This window comes from Zalophus californianus, chromosome 6 (assembly GCF_009762305.2).
Source record: "Zalophus californianus isolate mZalCal1 chromosome 6, mZalCal1.pri.v2, whole genome shotgun sequence".
NCBI lineage: Eukaryota > Metazoa > Chordata > Mammalia > Carnivora > Otariidae > Zalophus > Zalophus californianus.
In genome coordinates, this window is record NC_045600.1 from 62,095,322 (window position 1) to 62,118,530 (window position 23,209).

Sequence of the window (23,209 nt, forward strand, 5' to 3'; positions counted from 1 at the left end):
GAGCTCCATGGCCTCCGTCTCAGGTTGGCTTCCACATTTGGCTTTGGGCTAGGTGAATGGAAGAGACAGAAGAGGAATAATGAAGAATCAGGAGACAAGGAAAGTGCCCGCCGTGTGGGTGATCACGCAGGGAGTGCTAATGCTCGTAGGTACATGTGGGAATTGAGGAAGAAAAGGCTGTTAGGTGTTTTTATGAAAGCTTTGTATATCTCCTAGACAAAGGTGATAAAAGACCAATTGAGAATGTCAGCTGAGAAAAGTTTCTAAAAAGTTACCTCATTCATTTATTCCTTTATTCAGCAGAAATATCCTGGGTGTCATTATGAACAAGGTACTGTAGGTAAACAAGATATAAAACACCAAGTGCTTGGCTCTCAAAAAGTGTCTGGTCATCACAGGTACATAATCTATTATGTTACTGCATGCCATCTCCCATATGGGTCCCCCTTGAGAAATTGCTTTTTGAATTTAGTACCAAGAAAACCTTGTTTCTTGTGAGAAAATGGTCTATATCCTCTTTTTTGATGTGAGAATTTTGTAACTTATCATGTTTCTATTTCTACCCTGTGAATAAGCTGGGGTTCTAGGTTGCAAATCACAGTAATCAATTCTATCTGTCTTAGTCAGAAAAGAGGAATTTGTTGAACGGATATTTAAATCAAAAGATAGACACTCAGGACCCTGCTATATCACTGACCTGCTCAGGGGCATTGGACAAGTCATTTATCCTTTTCAGACTTCACTTTACTTGTCACTTAAGGAATGTCATACAATCAGAGGGGAGCTCCCCAAAGAGACGGAATGCTCTGAGACCAAGTTTGGAAAACAGATAGGCATGAAAGACACTCTGTAAAGTGAGGCCACAGAAACTGGTTCTCACACTGCTGGACCAAGGTGAGTAAGATGTTCAACTGTCTCTGTGATATTGGGTCACTCACTTAAGATTTGAGTCCTGAGAGAACCTTCTGATCAGCCAGGCTTCAGTTGGGAAAGCTGGTCCCTTTGACAGCCATCGTGGGAGGGATAGCCCCTCTTAAGATAAATGGCGCAGTCTCCAAAAGGAAGATCAGTGGGCTAATAGAAAGGATGGTTGGATGCTGGGTAGTAACAAAAGTGGATTGCAGGAAACAGAGTCAAATTGATGTTCTAAAACAGAAGCTCTGAAAAGGAGCTTATTTGTTCTTCTGGCCTTTTCTTAGTTCTGATTTTTTCCTTCCTTTCCCTTTTATTATTCATATTGTACAACATTCTTTGAATGGCAAGTAAAGTGAGATCTGAAAAGGACTAATGACTTGCTCAATGTCCCTGAACTAGTAAGTTCAGGTCCTAAATTTACATCTTTTGATTTCACTTTCAGTCCTCCTATCTTTCCATGAGTTGATGCAATGCCAAGTGGAGATATTAATGTCAAGAAAGAGACTTAATGCTATGGTCGTTCTGAAGAGGAATATTTCTTCAGGTTTGGGGAGGTTTGTATTTCTATGTGATTAACTAACAAATCTGTTTTCCTTACTGAAGGAAAAGTGCTCTGTCCTCTCTTGTAAACCAATTTATCCACCAGCACAGAATGTCCTACCATTGCTAGGAAGTGGCCACAGTGAACATGAAGAGTGGTTTCTTCAATTTTGTTGCAGCCTGAGACCTTCTCAGGCTCTCAGGTCTATGCTTAGACTATTCTCCTCTCCTGAAAAGACCTGTCCTATCATCTGAATGCACCAGACCTTAATATTCTTGCCTTTTAAAAAAGTTTTTTCTTCTGGGGTGCTTGGCTGGCTCAGTTGGTAGAGTGTGTGACTCTTGATCTCAGGTTGTGAGTTTGAGCCCTGTGGCGTAGAGTTTATTTAAAATTTTATATTTATTTATTTAAGATTGATTGATTGATTTGACAGAGAGAGACATAGAGAGACAGGGAACACAAACAGGGGGATTGGGAGAGGGAGAAGCAGGCTTCCTGTGGAGCAGGGAACACGAAGCAGGGCTCGATCCCAGGACCCTGGGATCATGACCTGAGCTGAAGGCAGACGTTTAACGACTGAGCCACCCAGATGCCCCGAGTTTACTTAAAATTAAAAAAAAATTTTTTTTTAAAGTGTTTCCTTTCTTGACATTAATGCCTCCACTTGGCTCAGTCAGTTAAGCGCTGACTCCTGATTTTGGCTCAGGTCATGATCTCAGGGTTGTGGGATCCAGTCCGCATAAGGCTCCCTGTTCAGCAGGGACTCTGCTTGAGTCTTTCCCTCTGGCCCTCAACCCACTTGTGCTCCCTCTCTTTCTCTCTCTCAAAATAAATAATCTTGAAAAAAAGAGAGAAAAAGTGTTTTCTTCAAAAGAATTAAAACTGGACCACTTGCTTACACAATACACAAAAGTAAACTCAAAATGGATTAAAGACCTAAATGTGAGACCTGAAACCATAAAATTCCTAGAAGAAAACATAGGCAGTAATTTCTTTGATGTCGGCTGTAGAGGCATTTTTCTAAATATGTCTCCTAAAAGAAAAAAAAATTAAAAATAACAAAAAAATTAAAGAGTGTTTTCTGGGGGGAAACTACATGTTTATAATAGAAAATTTGGGTAATATATAGACCAAAAAAAAAAAAAAAACCCAATAACAACAACAAAAAACCTCCCTAAAACAAAACTACTCAACTCTACTTATTTTGGTTATTTCATGTTTTATATATATGTGTGTGAAAATATGCATCTTTTCTTTTTTAGAAATTGAGATTAGATGATATAGTTTGATGTCCTTTTATTATATGACATAATTTTGTGAGCATCTTCTCATGACATGAATCTTTTTGGCACTTGAATTCTTAATTCAATTCAATAACCATTTGTTGTGCACCTGTTTTGGGCTCACCACTGTGGACCAGAAATCTTCCCTGTCCTTATGGAGCCCCATTCACCTCCACTTTTAGTCTATATCGGGAGGAGGAAAGGGAAGAAGCCAGAAATCAAAGAATGGAGAGAGCAACCCTGAGCACATGACTTTGAACTGATAATTGTCTTTCTATATTAAAGATGTCAGAGAGTTCAAAATGCTTCCTTTTATGTTTTTTTGAGAGCAGAGGCATATGACTTAGTTTTTGCATGAAACCACATCTAAAGCAACACAGTTTTGCAGATATGCTACTAAAAATGTTTTTTTAAAAAGAATCATTATTGGGGCACCCGGGTGGCTCAGTGGGTTAGGCGTCCGACTCTTGATTTCAGCTCAGGTCATGATCTCAGGGTTGGGCTCTGTGCTGAGTGTGGAGCCTGCTTGGGATTCTCTCGCTCCCTCTGCCCCCCCCCCTCCATTTACCAGAGCCTCTCTAAAAATACTAAACAGGATCCAATTCATAAACCACATGGTCAGAACTTCCTGTCTCCTTCTCTTGCCAGTCCTCCAGCCTCTGGAAGCTGCTCTGGAACATCTCACACACCAAACCCACAGCTCCCTCTTTTCTCTTCCCTTCTCCCACCTGCCCCCTTCCTCTTATTTTGTGGATCACTTCGCCTATTTTCTAGGAAGTAAGAATTCTTCCTCTTTAAGAGGAGGGAGGATGGGAAAAGCTGTAGGAATTCAGGATTCTCTCTAAACAGCAGGAGAGAGACACTGTGAGTGCTGATCCCTTAATCTTGACAGCCCTTTCCAGTATCTTAGCTCTCCGTCCCTGAACTGACCAGCAGTCTCAGGAGTACCTGGGAAGAGCTGAGGACACTCCTAGATAGAATTGAACCTGAGGAACCAGGCAGCGAGGCAGAGGCAGGGTCAGCAGGGCAAATTTCACATATAGGCCATAGCTTGGGCGGGGGCGGGGGGGGGGGGGGACACGCAGAAGGGCAAGGCCAGTGGTTGTCCCTGAGTTGCTCTTGATGCCTTTTCATAGCCCCCTTCACACCCCCAACCCCAGTGGTGGCTACTGAAGAAGGACTGGGGTGATCTTCCTGATGACAGCATGAAACCTGTCATCTTGGTAGCCGGTCCCAAGACTATGGACTGGAGGAGATGGGTGTGGGTTAAGATTAAAGTTTAAGCTCTTGTTTCTCCTCTCAGGCTGGTAGCTCTACCATAACAAGCTGCTCTCTTTTGGCTCACTTAGGTCATAGAAGTCAGATTTATGGAAGAATTTCAGAGAAACTTAGATTTCTGCAGGCAACGTGACAGAAAATTGGCTCATGATTTTGTAAATGGGAGGAGCACTGATTCTGTCAGGACCTTATTTGTTTTTATCTTTAGTGGTTTTCTTGGCCTGTTTTCTGATTTTTCCGGAGAAATCATGGTCTTGCCTTAATTTATCCCGTGTAAGCTGTGCTTGGTGTTGCACATGCTCTACCGAGCAAGGAGCCTGGCCTGCCTTGGCGGTATGTCTGGCTGGGGAGATCTGTGAAGAGGGCAGTGATATCAGTCCTAGGGCCTCAGGGTGAGTTGGTGAATGAGTCAGTGAAGATGCAGTCCTTGCTCTGCTATGCTGTGTAAGAAAATGTACCTTAAGTCCCCAGCAGCTGTTGGGAGAATAGGTGGGTTGATTTCTGGGTTTAGATGTAGAACTTTCTTCAGGGTTCCACTTTCCTTGAAAGTCAGGGGGAAAAAAAAAGGAAATATGAGAAGCAAAATGACCAGAAAGCTGGGGATCTTGAATATTCATTTGTTCATCCCTAAATTATTTCAAGAACCTTTAAGCACTCAGGCTCCAGAGTTAAACAGATCAACATTTGAAGACTGTTTTCTGCCACTAGTGGGTTGTGTGTTCTTGGGCAAATTCCTTTACCTCTCAAAGCTCTATACTTTATGTGTAAACTTGGGGGAAATAAGAGCAATCTCCTCCTCAGAAAATTGTGGTGAGAATTAAGTGGGGAAAAAAATACACTTAGAGTGTGAGTCCAGCTCCTGCCATGGAGTCTCAACTGTGGGCTGGTACTATTTTTCTTGAAAACGCCATCCCAGAACACCGTGAGGGCGGTAGTAAAGGTAAGTTGACACAGATCCTGCCCCTAGGTAGCTTATGATGGGCAGTCATGACATAGGACATGACAGGAGCCAGGAGAGAAGAACACGGTGAAGGGGGCACGTAACAAATGGAATCAAAAGTTCAGAAGAAGGGTCGATGGAGCTGGTCGTTCACACATGGTGGGGCTCAAAAGTGAAAGCTGAATGTAACAGAGAAACAGTGCTTTCTGACAGAGCCTGAGCACAGTGGGCAAAGGCAGGAAAGAGGAGCAAAGGCATAAATTAAAAAACAAAATAGGTGAGCAGGCTTGTCACCAGGCTGACAGGAGGGAAGCAAAGGAGAAGAAAGGGGGTTGGGGTGGGTCAACAAACAACCCACGTGTGCACGACCCAGCCCGTGGACGGTGAGAGGCAGCCTTTCACTGAGGCCGGAACTGGGCTGGAGATTCAAGATCACAAAAAAAGAAAAAGGTATGCAGACGTTCACAAATGTTTCTGATACTTCGATCATTTTCCTCCCCCGACACTCAGAAATCCACGCTGGATTTACTCTCAGGAAGGGTGCCCGAGCGCTCTCCTCACCCCCTGCCCCTGCCACAGGGACCGGGTCCGCGTCTTGAGAGGGGGGGCAGTGAATGGGTCGGAGAGGGATCAGCACAAGTTGCTGGATTTGGGGGACTCTGGAGCAGATGGTGGCTGTGCGAGCTGTGTCTAGACATGGAAATTGTGCTACTAATCTCTCAATCTTGCTTTCTTTACATTCTCTGACAATGTGCGTCTCTGTAAACATTCTCCCCACAGGAACGGAGCTGGAAACACGTGTGCAATCAGCAGCGGCAGCAGCTATAATGGGGGTTATGAAATCTGCTCAAAAATAGCCTGCTTGCCCCATAGGCATGCCAAGCAGCCAAGCAGCCAGGGCGAACGTGTCAGGCAGCAGATTTCTCTCTGCATATCAGGAAGCTTCCGGCAACCCGCCACGCTTGGGCACAAAGGAGTTCCCGGCTGGTCAGAACCTTCCAGAGGTGATCTGGGCCTGCGGACAGAGTCCGCCGAGCAGCTGTGAGCCACGAGTCCCTGGCATCCGTGCCTGCTCTAGTGGCAGCGGTGCCGAGCCTCCCAGGAGACCCCGGGGCTAAGCCCTCCTGCCCTACCTACCCTGAAATTTCTCAGCCCTGGGAACGTTTTTTGGGGGGTTAAAACTTGGAGTTTACATAAGGCTACCCGAGGCAAGAAGATAGAAAGTCTGGCTCCCGCCCTTCGGATCTACTTAATGCCTCCCTCAGCTGGCTAGTCCCCTGGCAGGGCCGGGAAGGTACATCCTGATGTCGAGGGGGCGCGGCCGCACGCTGCGGGGAAGAGGGGGCGCGCCGCTGCACAGCAAAGCGGTCAGAGCTGAGACTTGCTGTGACCCGTCCGCTTTGAGCTCCGGCGCCGGCCGCGCGTGTGACCTTTGGCCCGGTTACTGCAGCCCTCTCTGTCGAGTGCGAAGGAGCACTTCCCTCTGTGCTTCCCCCGGAAAGGGGAGAGGAGTCTGGCGGTTGTCCCTCACTCTGTGTCCTTGCACTTGGAACTTGGTTAACTCAAAGGATTGTAATCTTCGGTTACAACTGCAGAGGTTCCGGGGGATGGTTTTGTCAGTGTTGTCTTTGTGATTGAAGAGACAGGGTGAGTCATCCATTCGCTGGCGGGAAAGACCCCTGGGCTGGGAGTCAGGGGAGCCGGCCCTGAGCCACCTTGTCAGATGGCTTTGTGCGAGTTACTGATCCTCTCCTGGCTTCCCTCAGTTGAACAAGACCAAGACTCACAGCCCAGGAAAGGGCGCGGGCAGGGGCAAGGGCTCGGCTGGGGTAACAAAGTGCGGAGGACAGAGTGGAGGGTGTGGCCACGGCACAAAAAGGCCAGCTTTCTCCTTCATGGGAGCCCCAAATTAACCCTCCTTCCCCTCTCCTGCCTCTGTCCACACCACCTGCTTCCCTTCCCTTTTAAAGGCAGGGTGGCCCTGGCCCAGACCAGGTTGGTTTTCTTAAACCAATTCCCAGTTTCTGCTGGGAGGAAACACCATGGGGAGCAGCGTGAGCTTATCTTTGGTTTTGGGGTGGAACTTGAGTTGCTTCTCCAGGTATGTCATGGCTTGGCTTAGACCGTTCCCTCGCGAAAGGGCTGTACCCCACACCCTTTTATGGGAAGCATCAACCTTCCATCCCATCCCAGTTGTGGACTGGGTCAGCATGACCCAGGCAAACATTTGAGGCAGTTGACCCTATTCATAGGGTCAGCCGGGGGGCCCTGTTGGTCTGTGCCTTATAGTTGAGTCCATACTTGTTTCTGAGGAGTCCCTTTGAACGTGATGACCTCCGTTGCAATTTTAGGGCCAAGGGAACCTAAGGGCCTTCAGTGACTTGGGGCATATCTTAAAATCAGAGCTGTCTCCTCTCCCGAGTCCTACTCTAGGAGTCACAGGTGCTGCCAAGGCTGGGACCCTGAGCTAGTGCCCACCATACGCTGCGTGTTGATTTCTCCCTTTAGCATCCTGGATGTGCTTTGGGAGCCTTCGATGGGGACATGCTAATCCCTGTCCCCTATCACATTCATACTTCAGGGAACCTGCGTAAGATGCAACCTACCATTGTGGTTCCTTCCAACATGGGCTTTGACAATAAGGAGAAGTGTCTATTTTTGTGGTACTATCACTGGAGTAGAGCGAGTCTGGAACTCGTGTTTCCTGAAAGCTTGAGGGTTTTGACCTCCTCAGATGCATTCCACATGTTTCACCAGTCACCTTGGGCATGGAGAGCTGCCTCCACTAACCTGGCGGTAAAGACCTAGCAGCTGCTCAGGCTGAAAATAGGAGATGCTTTAGTTTTAATCGCAGCACGGGAAAGGACTCACGTACACACACCGACATACAAATGTGGGTTCAGAGGCTATTCTGGGCATTGGGGCTGGGTTCACAAGTGGCTGTGAGGTGAAGCTGGAAATGAACTCTGGCAGCCAGGAAGGCAGATGAGCTGAGGGCTTCCGTTATGTGGGGCTATCACTTCCTTCCTGCAAACGGCAGGTGAAAGGAGCCACCCGAGCTTCCGTGGCTAAGTGTCTTTGCACTTGCAGCCTGCACCAAGCTTTAATAGGAAGAAGAAAAAGCACATTTATTGTTTCTCTTCTAAGCAAAACCTCTAGCAGGGCGCCTGGGTGGCTCAGTCGGTTAAGAGGCTGCCTTCAGCTCGTGATCTCAGGGTCCTGGGATGGTGCCCTGCGTCCATGGGCTCCCTGCTCAGTGGGGAGTCTGCTTCTCCCTCTCCCTCTGCCTGCCACTCCCCCTCCTTGTGCTCTCTCTCTGTCAAATAAATAAATATCTTTAAAAATTAAAAAAAAAAACTCTCTAACCTTCTCCCTTTAGCTCCACATGCTCATCTTTGAAGTGTTTCAGTCATTTCACTAAAATAAAAAGACCTAGAAGCCCCCTAAGAAATGGGCCGGTGATGTCGGCATAGAGAGCACATGCTCTCCTCTGTGCCCATGTGACCTGTATTACCTCTCTCCCCATTTTCCTCCCACTTCTCAGCTGCCATTCCTCAGGGCTCTGTTCCACGCTCAGCCTGGGCACTGACGAGTAGCTCTGAAAACGAAGGACGGCGCAGCTTTAGATACTTAAACCATGCACAGAGGTGTTCCAAACAATATCTACAGTGTCTGTCTGTCTCTGTCCTTCCCTCCCTTCCTATTTTCTTTCCTTGAGAAAATAGACTCTATTGGAAGAGTCATTGAGTCATGCTCTAAGAAGATTATTGTTGATCTACTTTCATTTTTCTTATTCTGTCCTTCAGCCAGGAGGCTTGGCCGACCCATAGAGAGTGCTCAGGCCTTAGAGAGAAATGAGCTTAGCTCTGAAGCTCAGCCACACTGTTTACAGCTTTAGAATCTTCATAATTTGCCTAAATTCTCTGGCCTTCTCAAAACTAAGAATAACACCTGCTTTGCGGAACTTCTGTGAGGTTTCAGTGGGGCCGGTGTATATGAAGCGCCAGGAACGTAGCAGCACCCGGTGAATGGTGATTGTATTCACTTAGCGGTCACATAGCATTTTTTTTTTCTTGAGACTCCTAATGAAAAGCAAACCCCATGGAGGTACAGAGAAAGGACTGACCCAGGCATAGCACACACCATCAGCTAGCTCATCAAGCCCAGCCACTCTGACCTTGGGTCACTAGCAAAAATGTCTCTAAAGCAGGATGCTTGTGGGAGGGAGCTGGGCTGCGGTGCCATTCATTTTTATGCCAGTTTAAATCTGCTTCCAGACAGAATTGGGACTGAAAGTACAAACTTTGCTAGAGTCCAAAGTTAGAGTGGAAGTTGCTGAAACAACTTCTTTAATGTTTATACGAAGCATTGGAAATAAAATAAATTTAACAAACTATCAAAAGACATGGCGAGGGGCACCTGGGTGGCTCAGTCGTTAAGCATCTGCCTTCAGCTCAGATCATGATCCCAGGGTCCTGGGATGGAGCCCCGCATCGGGCTCCCTGCTCGGCGGGAAGCCTGCTTCTCCCTCTCCCGCTCCCCCTGCTTGTGTTCCTGCTCTCGCTATCTCTCTCTCTGTCAAATAAATAAATAAAATCTTAAAAAAAAAAAAAGACATGGTGGTTCATTGCCTACTCTGTCTATAGGGAGTATTGACCATTTTAAATCTTCCATCAAAGGTACAGAAAGAAGCAAATGCCATCTTGTGGCATGGAGGATGGAGCCTGACAGGCCTGGAGACCCAAATTTAAGCCTCAGCAGATGACTGTGGGCAAGTCATTTGCTTTCTTTACACCTTCGTTTCCCACTCTACTTCCCTTCCTGACCTCCTGAATGAGGTGCCTGTGGCAGACAGTCAGTGCTCACTAAATGTCCGACGTTAGGTTGAGGCCAACACACCATGAGCAGAAGTGATGCGTGTGGCTTCCACACTGAGGTAAAAAAGGGCTGGTGTCTGTTGTTGGGAATGTAAGTTGGTGCAGCTATAATGGGAAACAGGATAGAAGTTCTTCAAAAAATTTAAGATAGAGCTACCATATGACTCAGCAGTCTCACTTCTGGGGGCGTCTCACGCCTGGGTGGCTCAGATGGTTAAGCGTCTGCCTTCGGCTCAGGTCATGATCCCAGGGTCCTGGGATCGAGTCCCGCATCGGGCTCTCTGTTCCTTGGGAGCCTGCTTCTCCCTCTGCCTCTTTCTCTCTCTCTCTGTCTCTCATGAATAAATAAATAAAATCTTTTAAAAAAAATTGCACCTCTGTGTTCATCGTAGCATTATTCACAATAGTCAAGATATGGAAACAACCTAAGTGTCCATCGACAGAAAAATGAATAAAGAAGATGCAGTACACACACACACACACACACACACACACACACACACCCCACAGGAATATTATTCAGCCAGGAGAAAGAAAGAAATCCTGGCATTTGCAAGGAAACTAAAGACATGATGCTAAATGAAATAAGCCAGAAAGAGAAACACAAATACTATATGGTCTCCCCATATGCGGGATTTTTTTTTTTTTTAATTCAAAGTCATAGAGAGTAGAAGGGTGGTTACCAAGGGCTTGGGGGCTGGGGGAGATGGGGAGATGCTGGTCTAAGGGCACAAGCCTTTGGTTACAAGACGATGAAGTTGCAGGGATCTGATGTACAGCAGTGACTGTGGTTAATCTGTACCGTATACTTGAAAGTTGCTGAAAGAGTAGATCTTAAGCATTCTTACCACACCACAAAAAAGGTAACTAGGTGAGGTGATTGATGTGTTAATTAACCTGATTATGGTAATCATGTCACAAAATATATGTATATCAAATCATCACATTTTATGCCTTAAATATATACAATTTTATTTGTCAATTATACCTCAATAGAACTAGAGGGAAAAAAAGCTGGTGTCTCACTTCCTTTGCTGTCTACGTCCTCTGCCTTGTGTCCAGGAAGTCTCAGCTGTTAAGATGGGAGTTTGAGGGACACCTGGGTGGCTCAGTCGTTAAGCATCTGCCTTCAGCTCAGGTCATGATCCCAGGGTCCTGGGATCGAGCCCCGCATCGGGCTCCCTGCTCCGCGGGAAGCCTGCTTTTCCCTCTCCCACTCTGCTGCTTGTGTTCCCTCTCTTGCTCTGTCTCTCTCTGTCAAATAAATAAAATCTTTAAAGAAAAAAAAAGATGGGAGTTTGACCTGCGTCAGGCTTCACGTGAATAAGAACTAAACCTTTATCGTGTTAGACTACTGAGCTGTTGGAGAGAGGTGGTTTATTCTGGGATCGCCGCACAGTTTAGCCTGTCCTAAGTAATGGTGGGTGTCCTCACTGCTTCACTCCCTCCCCACCCCCCTGCTCCTCCATTCTGTGTCATCTGTGTCCACTATCCCTGCTCAGGGAAATGGCCGTTCTCAGAATTTCCCAGTGACCTCATCCTTACACACCTATGTGTTGCTGAGTTGTTGTACGTTCTTTCCCACCTCAGTTTTCACTTCATTATTTTAAGCTTCAAAAAAAGGGAATACATTCGTATTTTAAGGAAATCTGTCCTTGTGTTCCTAATTCCCTATTTGCTTTCTGTTCTGGTTGCTTTTTCTCTTAATCGTTCTAAAGGCGCCGTACCTCTTGCAGATCTGCCTCTGGCCCTTGTCTCATCCCCTCCGCACTCTGCCCCCCACACCACCCCATTCTCCTCTCCCTCTAGCTGTTTGCGGGAGACTGTGTTCCTCATCCTCAATTCCAAACCTCTCGGACCTCTGCCTGGGGCTTCAGCCAGCTCCTGGAGGTGAAACTGCCCAGACCTGGACTTGTTTTTATCCTTTCTCCTCTTCCTGCTGTGCCCCCTCTTTCTACCCATTTTCACTCAGGCTCAACCCCTGGGTTTCCTTTTTGACCCTCCTCCCTTCCCAACTCCACCGGCCCCTTATCTTATCACTTATGCGTGCCCTGGGTTCTCTTTCACTTGGTCCCTCCTCTGCATTCTCATGACTTTTACACTACTAAGAATGTAATTGCATTGAGATTGGACTAGAAAGACGCAAGTGGACTGTTGACCATGTTTAGTTCTGAGGAAGGAAATCCATGGAAGTGGGTGGGAATGATGGGGGCTTTCGTACGTTAAAATGTATTATTTTTTACTTTTTACATATTTTCTATCACGATGGATTCACGTATGAGCTGTATAATACAAAAGCAACTTTTAAAAGTAGAAATGGGCTCCTTGTAAGGTAGTGAAGCTTTCATAACTCAAAGTGTTTGAACAAAAGTTGGGTGACTTAGCACTAGGGATGTTGTAGGAAGGACTCCTGAATCAATTAGGATCAGATTCAGCTGTGAGTGATGGCAACCCCAAATACCACAGGCTTAAACAATATGCAAGTTCAGTTCTCTCTGGACTAAAGGAGACGCGAAGGTAATCAGTACGGGGGTTGTGAAAGCATTCCACGATTCTCAGCGATTTATTTTGCCACTATACCTACTCAGCACTTGGCTTCCACCTTATGATCTAATAAAGCTGTCCAAGCTCCAGCCATCACATTTGCATTCCAGTTAACAGGAAGAAACAAATTAGAGCATGCCTGCTCTCTTTAAGGACACTTCCTGGAAGTTGCTTGTTTCAGCTTATACTCTATTGGCCAGAATCAAGTCACACAGGAAATTGACCTTCAGGGGAATCTAGGATAGGCCTTATTCCATGTCGCCATGTGCCCCTCTGGAACTGGGACTGATATTACCAAAGGAAAAGAGGAGAATGAATACTGGGGGATGGTTGGTATTCTCTGCTGACATTTTAAGATTATTTATTTATTTATTTGAGAGACAGCGAGCAAAAGAGAGAGCAGAGCAAGAGAGAGCCCGAGTGGGCAGGGGGAGGCGAGAGGCAGAGGGAGAGGGAGAAACAGACTCCCCGTTGAGCAGCCTGGGCTCGAACCCAGGACCCCGGGATCATGACCTGAGCCAAAGGGAGACGCTTAACTGACTGAGCCACCCAGGCACCCCACTCTCTCCTGACATTTTTAACTCAAAGATTTTAAAATTAATAATAGCTGCTCTTTGCTGAGCTATCACCATGTACTAAACACTCGACTAAGTCCTTTATTTGTGTTATCCTGTTCCAGTGCCCATATGCCTATGAGTTAGGGTCAGTACTGTTGCAATTACATTGAAACTTAGGGAGGTTAAGTCACTTGGCCAGGGTTACACTGTTAGAAAGTGGCAGATCTAGGACCTGAGCCCAGCTCTGGTTGACTCCAGAGCTCTTAAGCTGTATACTCTATTTGCAGCCACACAGTGTCCACACTGGTCTTCATTGCAAGCAAAAGAAGCTGGCTGTGATGGAGGTAAGCAAGAAAGGAGTTTATTAAAATAACCAAGCTCAATGCAAAGAAGCAGGAAAAATGTCCTACTTCCCCTTAGAACTAGTGGTTTTGATGACAAAACTGTGGGTGCCTTCATCCTGGCCCTTAAAGAGAGAAAGCTGCCTGTCCCTTGCTTCCTGTGCTACCAGTGCTCAATTCTAAGCCCCTGGGGCTCATTCTGATCGGTGTAGCCAGATACCAGGCCTGCACCCCAGCTGCAAGGGATGATGGGAAAGCCAGTGTCTAATAGATCCATACCCTGTGATGGGAAGCTGTCCTGATTCCCACCAAAACTCATAAGGTGGGAATTCTCCAGACTTGGAAAGGGATTTAAATGTTGACGTAATACCGCTTCACCATTCTATTTCCTTATTTCCTTGCTTAGGTTCAAGAATTTGAGCAAGTTGAATTTTAACTGGATTATATTCAAAAGTTTTGAAATGTTTGGCTTTCCCTTTGGCCCTTTCTTATCTCTTTAGAAATTCTGTAGAAAACAGTGGCATAATAATTCCTGGCATCTGTAACAGGGTATCTGATAGGCAGAATAATGGCTCCCCAAAGATGTCCACATCCTAATCCTCCCAGAACCTGGGACTGTGTTATATTACATGGCCAAAGGGAATTGTAGATGTGATTAAGTATCTTGAAGATGGAGAGGGTCCTGAATTATCCAGGTGGGTCCAATGTAATTACAAGGACCCATACAGGGGCAACAGGGAAGCAGTACCATGAGAGAGAGATGTGATGACTAAAAGCAGAGGTTGGAGTAAAAGCAGAGATGGATTGCTGGCTGGGGGCCAAGAGCCAAGGGATGCAGGCAGCAAAGCAAGCTGGAAAAGGCCAGGAACCGAATTCTCCTCTAGAGGCTTCAGAAGCAATGCAGACCTTGCAGACCCCTTGCTTTTAGCCCAGTGAATCCCATTTGGACCTCTGACCTTCACAATGATAAGATAACATATTTGTGTTATTCTTAAGCCACTAAATTGTAGTCATTGGTTAGAGTAACGATACAAAACTAATATAGGGTACAAATTAAAATGCCTATAAGGTCCAAATGTGCCACAAATGAGTGAAGTGGCTATAGGTAAAACATTTTTATGAAGCATGTGGCCCTTTCAGTCTATCTTTTGTTTTCCCAGTTTTGATAGAGACATGAAAGCAAAAACATTTAATTTTCCTCCCAATTTTTTTTAAAGTAATCTTTACACCCAGCGTGGGGCTCAAACTCATGACCTCGAGATCAAGAGTCACATGCTCTACCAGTTGAGCCAGCCAGGTGCCCCAATTTTCCTCCTAATTTTATCTGTAAGAAAAACAATAGTAGAAGCAAGGTGATAAATGGCAACTTACATGCAGCTTTATGGCAGGGAGAGAGTTGAGGGTGATAGGAATTGTGGTGAATTGGAAAGTGAATAAACTGCTGAATATGGATAAGCTGGAGCCAATTGTTACCTTGTCGAATTTGGATCTGATGTTTCCAGTGTTCCTAATTTAATGCTAATACATTTTTTGTTGTCTTAGGAATGAACAATTGAAACAAAATATATCTTCAGACAGTGGCTTGCCTTCCTCAGCTGTAGAACAATCTCATTTCTCACCTGTTCTTTTCACCACCTTAGGTATGCTTTCCAGTCTCTGGGTGGTTGTTTTTTGTTTTTTTCCCCTCTTTGGTTTTGTAATCTTTTGTGCATGGAGTGGCAGCCACTCTGCTCTTACTCCATTCCCACCTAGACATGCACGACAGCGTCATGAGGATAATTTGAATTTATCTGCTCTCTCTCTCTCTCTTTTCAAAGCTTAGACAGGAAGCCTTTGAAAAGTCAGGTTTTCAAAAGAGACACCCTGCCTAGATCATTCTCCACACTTCTTACATTCTTTCTTCGCCAGAGTGATATTTAAGATCTATAAGCAATCAATCAGTAGACAAATATTTATTGAGCGTCTAGGAGGACTAAGATGGTGCAGGATGCTGGGAGGACTACAAAAGATAGACGAGAGAGAGGCTCCTGGTGAACATGCTGTTCATAGTGACAGGACGGGGTGTGTTAGGCAGTGGCTGCCTGACCAAATACTTCTTGAGGAGTTGAGATGCAACGTGACTCTCCATGCCAGCAAGATATTTACTCAGAAAGTTGAGCAAATCTGATATTTACATCCCTTCTGCATTCTCTGATTTGTGTTTTCCCTACAGGGTTGGCACACTGTGAGCAGGACTCTGGGGACCCAGAACATTCTCCAGTTGTGGCAAAATCACCACGTGCACCTGTGCGCTAGTACCAAATTGACAGGTGAGCCCAATCTCTCCATGGTTACAGGTAGTGACCAGGTGCACACAATGTGTTTCTGGTGCCTTAGCTCCCAGTGACAGTGACAGGACTCCAAGCTGATCAAACTGTGCCCAGTGTAAAAGCACTGGACAGTGTCTGTGTTTTGAGTTTCATTATTCTGCCCAATTCCCATGGGCCCCGGATCCGTGCTACACACAGAGTGGACCCAAGGTTATTGTTAAATGAAAATAATTGTTATTGGAGTGAAAATGTATGGAGCGCTTACTTTGTGTCGGGCACTATGCCAAGTTCTTTATATTGATTATCTCATTTTATCCTCACAACTACTGACAATAGTTACTAATATGATTCCCCCATTTCACAAACAAGAAAAATGAGGGTCAAGGTCACACTTCTGCTTAATGACAGAGCCAAAATTTGAACCCAGGAGTCCATTCATCTTATATCTGCCACTTGGGTGAAAACTCTAATTTAATCCTATGGCATGAGATTTCAAGGACTATTAGTGTGGTTTTTGAAAACTTTGCATGCCTTAATTTGTTCACTCAATACACTCCTGAAAAATTAAATAGAAAAATGAATAAAAACATCCTAAGGGCATGGGACCTGTCTTTGTAACATCTACAGTATTTAGCATGTGCCTTGCACATGGAAGACCTGAAACAAACATTTGTCAGATGAATGGGTGAATAAATGAAACAATTGTAGAAGGTGATTTGAATTTTAAATGTACAAGTGTTTAAAGGGACCTGCAGGGTTACCAAACAGAGTATCTAGGTTGATCCAGTTTATTTAAAGTTACTTATAAAAAGGGTGCCTGGGTGGCTCAGTCAGTTAAATGTCTAACTCTTGATTTTGGCTCAGGTCATGATCTCAGGGTCCTGGGATGGAGCCCCGTAGGGCTCCGCACTCAGCGGGGACTCAGCTAGAGGTTGTCTCCTTCTGCCCCTCCCCCCACTTGCGCATGGGCGGGCTCTCTCAAATAAAATAAATCTTTAAAAAAAGTTACTTATAAATGGGCATTAATACATAGAAATATACCTGGAGGGATGTTTCAAAAGTGGACTTTTATTTTCTTATACTTTTGTGTATTATTGAGTATTTAAAAATCAAGGATGCCTCTCTCTTGGTCTGGGTGCCACTTAAGGTAGAACCTCATGGAGAAGGACTTGGTGTAGTTGACTTGGGACATGATCCCAGGAAGAGGAGCGAAGGAGAGAGGAGATAGGGTGGGAGAAGCCCGTGTCAGGGTGTATAAAGGCTGCGGGGTGGGGAATGGGAGCTCCTTGCCATGGGACTTGCCCAAAAGCCAGGAGACTGGATGGAACAGTAGTCCATCAGCTCCTAGTCCTCACTGGCACAAACATCCCTACCTCTGCAGGCTGTTCATCTGAGGGCCCATCAGTAAAAGCCCCGAGTCTACTGGCCAAAAGAGGAGCCGGGCACTGTCAACAGCAGGTGGGTCTGAACTTCTGGAACAGCCTGCCACAGTTGTGGCTGAACTCAGAGGTGGGGGCAGGAAATGGGAAACATCTACCATAGTGTGATTTTTCTAAGATCAAAAATCCAATTTTAGAAATAGACAACAGAAGACATTTTCACAAAGCAAAGAATGGTTCCCTGGTTTGACTTTGCAAGTCCAGACTGTCATAGATGAGGTTATTTTTAGGATCCTGATGTGTTTGGCGTTGCCGGTCAGATTCCTGGGGAACAGAGTACTGTGGGACCCACACCTGTTGGGGAAGCAGGACTGGGCCTAGGGAGAAGCCTGGCTGTGATGTGGCCACAACAAGGCGTTAGCTCATCCCCTGGGGAGCTTTGAAGCTGGGGTGGCTCTGCAGGGTTGTCCTGAGTTGGGGTGAGAGTGCTGGGCTTTGATAAGTACCAGTCACTTTGATAAGTACCCAGTCACCAGGGGAGGGCTTCGAGCCAAGGCCTGCCCACTGCAGTAGTGAGAATCTGGGCAGCACAGCATAGTGCCTATGCATGTGGCTTTTAGCAAACTTGCCTTTGAGCATTGGGACCAATTGATAAAATTGACAAAAATCAAACCCACGGAAAAAAGTAGAACGTAATGCAACCCCAACTCTCTCTCCTTACTGGGGCAGGCCAAACTGAAAATATACAAGGGATAGGACAAAGTTATTTTCTCATATGTCAGGTGGAGACTTTGGGCTACATCGGGAATTACAAACTGGTGGCTCACAGGTCAAATCTGTCTGCAAAGTCTGTTTTATTTGCATGGAGAGTTTTTCAAATCCAGATTTTTGGCTTCCCTTGAAAATTTGGAAGAACTGGCCCATTGGGCCCACATTGTTTCAGGGCAAGTACCAGCTAGGGTGGAGTAGCAGGGGCCCCCTTTGAAACCCCTGTCCCCTCCAGCCTGCTTCACTCATTCACGCTACTGCCTGAGCCCTGTAACCATCTGTAAGGTTCCACCTAGATCTGATGAGCTGTGAGTCTGTGTGAATAGTCTTGCATACTGCTGAAATACGTATTTGACTTCCTTTTTTTAAAGATTTTATTTATTTATTTGATACAGAGGGAGAGAGCACAAGCAAGGGGAGCACCAGGCAGAGGGAGAGGGAGAAGTAGACTCCCCACTGAGCAGGGAGCCCTATGTGGGGCTTGATCCCAGGACCCTGAGGTCGTGACCTGAGCTGAAGGCAGATGCTTAACTGACTGAACCACCCAGGCGCCCCTGTATATTTGACTTTCTAACAACATAATGATAACTAAAAACCTTTGGCTTCCTAGTTAAAGTTGCATATCCTCCTGGATATTCTCTTTGGGCAAGCCAGACCACTTCTTTGTAGGGTAGCTTTTAGGCTTTGCCTATGAGGATCTCAGTGACCCTGATCTTGACTATGAGCTAGAAGCAAAATTGACTTTTACTTTCTTATATTTTGGTGGCTGTGGTAGAGGCTATGTGGGATTTTCTAGCCACTAGAATACTATTTAAGCCTTAGTAATTTCCATACCTGCTTGAATCTCAGAATTACTTGGACTATTTATAAAAATACAAATGCTCAGTTTCTTCTAGGCCCTTCTGATTCAGTAGGTCTCAGCCCAGTAGGTGGGGCCCAAGAATCTTTAGGTTTTTTATTTTTTAAATTAAAAAAATTGAATTTGAGTATAGTTGACACACAATGTTACATTAGTTTCAGGTGTACAACATAGTGATTTGACTTCTCTGTATGTCGTGCTATGCCGTGTAGCTCCTATCTCTCACTATACGATGTTATTACAATGTCATTGACTATATTCCCTACACTGTGCCTTTTATTCCTGTGACTTATTCATTCCATAACCAGAAGCCTATATCTTTTTCCCCCATTTTGCCCATCCCCCTCCACCCTTCTGTCTGTCAACCATCAGTTTGTTTTCTATATTTATAGATTCTGATTCTGCTTTCGTCTATTCATCCATTTTGTTTTTTAGATTTCACATATAAGTGAAATCGTATGGTATTTGTCTTTCTCAGTCTGACTTATTTCATTTAGCATAATACTCTCTAGGTCCACCCATGCTATTGGAAATGGCAAGATCTCACCTTTTCTATGGCTGCCTAGTATGCCGTTGTGTATATATATTACATTTTTCTTATCCACTTGTCGATCGAAAGACACTTCAGTTGCTTCCATATCTTTGCTATTGTAAATAATGCTGTAATAAACTTAGGGGTGTATCTATCTTTTCAAATCAGTGTTTATGTTTTCTCTGGGTAAATATCCAGTAGTAGAATTACTGGATCGTATGGTAGTTTTATTCTTAACTTTTTGAGGAATCTTCATGCCGTTTTCCACAGTGGCTGCACCAATTTACATTCCTACCAGTAGTGCACCAGAGTTCCTTTTTCTCCACATCGTGGCCAGCGCTTGTTTCTTGTCTTTTTGATTCCAGCCATTCTGACAAGTGTTAGATGATACCTCATGTGGTTTTGATTTTCATTTCTGTGATGATTAGAGATGTTGAGCCTCTTTCCATGTGTCTGTTGGCCATCTATATGTCTTCTTTACCCACTTCAATAGGATTATTTAGGGGTTTTGGTGTTGAGAGTTATAGGTTCTTTTTATATTTTGGATATCAACTCCTTATCAAATACATCACTCGCAAATATCTTCTCTCATTCAGTATGTTGCCTTTTCATTTTGTTGATGGTTTTCTTTACTGTACAAAGGATTTTTATTTTGATGTGGTCCTAATAGTTTATTTTTGCTGTTGCTTCCCTTGCCTTAGGAGACATATCTAGAAGAATGTTGCTATGGCCGATGTCAGAGAAACTGCTGCCTGTGGTCTATGATTTTAAGACTTTTAATTGGTTTCTCAATCTTGGTGTGATCTTGGTGTGCAATCAGATGTAGGAACCATACTGTCTCCTATTTGCTCTTTGTACTTAGTGCTTCTGAGCTCCCAGTGTGGAGGGATCCTTGCTTATTTATCTTTTTATCTATCCCCATCCGTTAGTACTACCACCCAGCACAGTGTCCTGTAAGTCCTACGCACTCAACGAGTGTCTAATGACTGAATGATTGAGTGAATGAATGAATGAACATTCCCCAAAAGCTTTCTTCTTTAAGAGTTGAAGAGCACAGACCTCCAACACCACATGTTCAAGATCATTTGACTCAGAGAATTTATTTTATAAATATGGTGTCAAATAAACCAGAGAAGGGAAGAGTCCTAGCTTTATCTTGGGAGTTTTTTTGCCTTGGGGATGTTAAGAAATAAATGATTCCTTCTAAAAAGAACTTATGCTTTTCATCAAAAGATAGATTATTCACCCACCCAACATGGTGCGTGTGAGTTATTTGTACAATATTTCAAAAACAGCAAATTGACTCAATAGAAAAGGAAACTTTCTAAATTATGCTGAAATTTTGCCTTGAAATATAAACCTTGAAAGAATAAGACCAGGAGCTTCTTTCATATTGGGAGATAGATGCAGTGATACAAATTTAATTTATTGTGTTATGGTTTATTTATCAGGTGCTCTGCTTCCAAAAAGTTCAAAAAAACCTGTGTCTGCAGAGAGAAGGCATGGCAAGCCCTCCACTTGGTTTGGATCTTGAAGGGGGACAATCTAGAAAATTTTGGCTCCCAGAAAATCTTAGAGCTTGTTTGGCTATTTACATAGTCTGTGCTTCCCAGAGGCCTTTTGCCTTTTTTCTAATTTCGAATTTCTGGGGTTGAGTTCCTTCCAGAGGAGGGCTCAGGATTCAGGAAGGCTGCAGATGGGTGAGGTGGAGAATCTAATTGGCCTGGACTTGATTGACTGTGGTCTACAAGGCTCAAACCAGCAGCCTTGGGCAAGTTTGGCACTCTATCCAGAATGCTGGGGATTAGGAATAATTTTTTTTCTCAAGTTCTCGGGAGTCTCTGTTAGGTGAATGTTATATGAGTTTTTGGGCACCACTAATGATTTCTAGCTTAAACTTGATTCAGATTAAGTTTATGAAATCTGTGCTTTGTATCACTGGCACCTGCACTTTGTTTTTCATTTTTTTCTTCTTAAAAAAAAAAAACACACATGAGAAGGTTATAATGTAATGAACTATTCAAATTACCATTTTCCAGACCAAGAAGGTAATGGTGCCAAAAGTCAACCATTGGCGGGTTTCACTGTCAGCTGAAAGTCCAAAGGCCATGGTATGAAAGGTGTGTGGAAATGTCAGTGTTTAAATATATACACTTCACAAAAGATACATTTGCTGACAGGGACTCTAGATTGGTCAGGATTGGCCTCGTTTTTGGCCGGGAGGTTTGGAATTATGCCCCCCCCCCCACCCCGTGCTCTAGCCATCTTCTGCCCTCATTCCTGTTTGTGTTAAGTAATAGCATTGTGACTACTACCGCTACGTCTCCCATGACCTATCATTGCACACCTGGTTGTTGTCTTGCTGGCCCAGGCCATTCCATCAGGAGGACTCAAGCAAGCCTGAGATTTGTCTTGGGCAAAGACTCCAGAACTATGATGAGATTTGGACAAAGCTTTGAGAGATTTGATCAGATATTCATTTAATACTTCTGAGGTCGATGGCCCTACTGGACAAGGATATTCAAAGAGGGCAAGATTCCAGCCAATCCAAATGGCTGTACAAATAGCAAAGACTTAAAAATCTGAAGAACCAGGGAGGAGCATAAGAGGGTAATACCAGAATATTATTTGCAGACTTCCTGAGAATTGGGCATGGGTTACTTCAGTCTCAAGCTCTCAAAAGGGTGAGAACTCTCCATTTTGAGGGCAGTGATAACAGAACTCTTAATAGGGCTCAACGTGTCCCATGAGGGTTGTGGACAAGAATCCAGTTGGTGGCTTGGCCAGAGAGCTCTCTAGTCATTAAGAAACCTTACCCTGCTAAGGAGGTGTCTCCAAAATTGTTAAGGAAGAGACCCCAAAACAGTCTTAGATGACAGATGATTTCTCTAGTGGGTATGCACCTTCTGAACACTGAAAACATTCAGAATTAATGATAGAACTGTTTAAGAGAATCAAACTCATACTATATTTTGTAAAGAATCTGGGACATTTTATATTTAAGCACTATTAAGGTGATCAAGTAGTGAGTTTTCAGCCTGAAAGTAGCAGAAATATATGTCAGTATAGGAAAACTGACACCATGATGCTCAAGGTTTTCAGCTCCCACCAAAGGCTTATCACTGTCACCACTGTCTTGGTGATCACAGAGAGATACTTACTGAAGATACACTTGTGAAAGAAGCTAATCAGCTCTTACCTCTCTCCTTGAAATCTAGCAGTCCATTTAGTTGGTGAAAAAAATTTTTTTACAGGAAGGATGATATCATTTATACTAACTTACCTTAAGCAAGTTAACTGTCCAGGTAACATTACGAAGAAATCAGGCAGAGATACACTATAGCACACGTTAAAAGTCTTTCCAATTGGTTTTTATTCAGCAAAGACATTTCTCTGACCATTGAAGTCAGCCTAGAACACATACCGTCCTCTCTGCAAATTGACAAATCACATTAAAACATATTAATGATGTTTTGATGTGTGTCAAACAGAAGTTTGCCAAAGGAACTCCAAAAAGTAAGATAATCTCTTGGGCTTCAGGAGATGTCCACAAGTTTCTGTCATTCTACTCTGTATCCTAGAAAGTTGCTGCATGGTATAAAATTGAGATGTAATAACAAAATGAGTTAAAACACTTTTCATTTGGATTTTTGGACATTTTATAATTCAGAGTAAGAATTATCAATCTTTTCAGTTTTTGATGGACTAAGCATTGTACATATGTCAGCCAGAGAGAAGACACTAATCAAGCTGACTGTTATCTTTCATTTAGTTAGCCAATCACATCTACTGATCATAGAAACGTCCTAGGCACCTTGGGAAATTAGGAAAGGAAAATGGCGGTCTTATCCTCAGGTGTAAGTGAATAGAGTTGTCCTCTGGGCTTCTTTTAAAGACTTGGCCGGTCTTGGGCTCCCGGATTGTAAATTATTGGGAAGGAGGACTTTATCTTCCATCTCCACCAGCATTTATCCTGTGCTCTGTAGAACACTGCTTCCCCCAGGGGAGCCCAGCTATCCATTTTTTCTTCATTGTGGGGTAGGAGTAGATGTTTCTCCCCATTTTGCTTATAGCAAAAGTAAAGCT